Here is a 3,303-nt window from a genome sequence, read left to right as displayed (position 1 = left end):
CAGTAAGGACAGAATTCAGGTTTATGGCCCTGTGGATTCTCAGAGGCAAGTCCGACCGTGCTGTTTTCTTCTCACAGATCCCACTCTTTCTTCCTGGAAAGAAGACAGCCTCGGGTCCCAATGCGTGGGGCTTTGAAGAGTCCAGGAGTGGGAATTTCTAGAATTTGGAATAGAGTGAATTTTCTGACATTTGAGCACAGGACCCAGGGATTCTTGGAGAAGAACTTGGTCACAGAGGAGTTTGACTGACCATAAAAATGAGTCCTGCAGAAGTACTTGATGATAAAAACTTGTTTAAAATCTTAGTTGCAATACATATCGATCTTGGATTTATGCAGAAAGATGCGGTCAGAAGAAATGACACGTGTGTAACACTTGATGAAATTTTAAAACTTGCCCAGGAAAATGAAGTGGATTTTATTTTGTTAGGTGGTGATCTTTTTCATGAAAATAAGCCCTCGAAGAAAACATTACATACCTGCCTCAAGTTATTAAGAAAATGTTGTATGGGTGATAGTCCTGTCCAGTTTGAAATTCTCAGTGATCAATCAGTCGACTTTGGTTTTAGTAAGTTTCCATGGGTGAGCTATCAAGATGGCAATCTCAACATCTCAATTCCAGTGTTTAGTATTCATGACAATCATGATGATCCCATGGGGGCCCATGCACGCTGTGCCCTGGACATTGTAAGTTGTGTTGGGTTTGTAAATCACTTTGGACGTTCGATGTCCAAGTAGAAGATAAACATTAGTCTGGTTTTGCTTCAGAAAGGAAGCACAAAGATTGCACTATATGATTTAGGATCCATTCCAGATGAAAGGCTCTATCGAATGTTTGTCAATAAGAAAGTAACGATGTTGAGATCAAAAGAAGATGAGAACTCTTGGTTTAACTTATTTGTGATTACAGGAGTAAACATGGAAATACTAACTTCAGTCCAGAACAACTTTTGGATGACTTCATTGATCTTGTTATCTGGGGCCGTGCATATGAGTGTAAAATAGCTCCAACTAAAAATGAACAACAGGTCAGGCGCGATGGCTCATTCCTGCAGTCCCAGCACTTTGCCAGGCCAAGGTGGGTGGATCATATGAGGTCAGGAGTTCGAGACTAGCCTAACCAACATGGTAAAACCCCGTCTCTACTAAAAATACAAAATTATCGGGGTGTGGTACTGCATGCCTGTAATCCCAGCTACTTGGAAGGTTGAAGCAGGAGACTCACTTGAACCTGGGAGGTAAAGGTTGCAGTGAGCTGAGATGCTGAGATCACACCATTGCACTCTAGCCTGGACAACTGAAGTGAAACTCCATCTAAAAAAAAAAAAAAAGAACGACAACTGTTTTATACCTTACAACCTGGAAGCTTAGTGGTTATTTCTCTCTCTTTCCCCAGGAGAAGCTGTAAAGAAACATGTTGGTTTTCTGTGTAATAAAGGGAGGAAAACGAATATGCAGAAAATTCCTCTTCACACAGTGCAGTAGTTTTTCATGAAGGATGTTGTTCTGGCTAATCATCCAGACATTTTTTAACCCAGATAATCGTAAAGTAACCCAAACCATACAAAGCTTCTGTGTGGCGAAGATTGAAGAAATGCTTGAAAATGCTAAACGGGAACATCTGGGTAATTCTCGCTAGCCAGAGAAGCCTTTTATACCACTGCGAGTGGACTACAGCGAAGGTTTTGAACATTTCAACGTTCTTCGCCTTAGTCAGAAATTTGTGGATCTGGTAGCTAATCCAAAAGACATTATCCATTTTTCAGGCATAGAGAACAAAAGGAAAAAACAGGAGAAGAGATCAACTTTAGGAAACTTACCACAAAATCTTCTTCAGAAGGAACAACTTTAAGGGTAGAAGATCTTGTAAAACAATATTTTCAAACTGCAGAGAAGAATGTGCTACTCTCACTGCTAACAGAAAGAGGGATGGGTGAAGCAGTACAAGAATTTGTGGACAAGGAGGAGAAAGATGCCACTGAGGAATTAGTGACATACCAGTTGTAAAAAACACAACAATTTCTTAAAGAGCATCATATTGATGCCCTAGAAGATAAAATAAATGAGGAAGTATGTCATTTCAGAGAAAACAGACAAAAAAATACTAGTGAAAATGATGACATCCAGATCTCAATCAGAGGAACCTGCTTCTGCCTTTAGTGCTGATGACCTTATGAGTATAGATTTAGCAGAACAGATGGCTAATGACTCTGATGTTAGCATCTCGGCAGCAACCAACAAAGGAAGAGGTTGAGGAAGAGGTGGAAGAGGAGGAAGAGGACAGAATTCAGCATCACAGGAGGGTCTCAAAGAGGAAGAGCAGGCATTGTTCTGGAGACTTCTACTCATAGCAAGAACTCAAAGACTACTGTGCCAGCATCTAGAAATATGTCTATTACAGATGCCTTTAAATCTACAAGATAGCAGCCTTCCCAAAATGTCACTAAGAATCACTCAGAGGTGATTGAGGTAGATGAATCAGACGTGGAAGAAGACATTTTTCCTACCACTTCATAGACAGATCAAAAGTGGTCCAGCACATCATCCAGCAAAAACATGTCCCAGAGCCAGCTATTAAAAGGGGTTGATTTTGAATCAGATGAGGATGACGATGATAATCCTTTTTATGAACATTAGTTCTTTAAGAAGAAATAGTAGACAATATATTTAGTGGCACTGAGAAATTTGCAAGATACAGGAAAAATCAAAACGTTGCATGCTAAGAGTTTACAGTTTAAGATTTTAAGTATTGCTTCCTGAGCATGACTCCATAAGTAAGAAATTTCTCAGCTCAAGGACATATGCAATAGCATTGATTCACCTTGTTTTTTAACCAGGTAGCTATATTAAGAGCTTTGTGTAAATATCATTCTTTTTGTTTTGTTTTGAGACAGAGTTTCACTCTTGTTGCCCAGGCTGGAGTGCAATGGCACCATCGCCACTCACTGCAACCTCTGCCTCCCAGGTTCAAGCAATTCTCCTGCCTCTGACTCCCAAGTAGCTGGGATTGCAGGCACATGCTCCACCATGTCCAGCTAATTTTTTATATTTGTATTAGAGACGACGGGGTTTCACCATGTTGGTCAGGGTGGTCTCGAACTCTTGACCTCAGGTGATCCACCTGCCTTGGCATCCCAAAGTGTTGGGATTACAGGCGTGAGCCACCCCACCCCTAAACATCATTTTTCAGTAAAGATTAAAATAAATATACCATTTTACATTTCTGCTCCATGATCATTTAGTTTTCTACATGTAGTTTTCTAAATGTAGCTATATAAATGGTCGCATTTAGCCAAAGTTGAGG

At 40.3% G+C, this 3,303-nt stretch overlaps 1 pseudogene; it reads left to right on the top strand.

Annotated features, from left to right (window-relative positions):
• Positions 1 to 257: 257 nt before the first annotated feature.
• On the top strand, positions 258 to 2,670 carry LOC126948937 (double-strand break repair protein MRE11-like; annotated as a pseudogene).
• The last annotated feature ends 633 nt before the right edge of the window (positions 2,671 to 3,303 follow it).

The sequence above is a fragment of the Macaca thibetana genome, chromosome 2, assembly GCF_024542745.1.
Source record: "Macaca thibetana thibetana isolate TM-01 chromosome 2, ASM2454274v1, whole genome shotgun sequence".
NCBI lineage: Eukaryota > Metazoa > Chordata > Mammalia > Primates > Cercopithecidae > Macaca > Macaca thibetana.
This window is presented reverse-complemented; position numbering and strand designations above follow the sequence as displayed.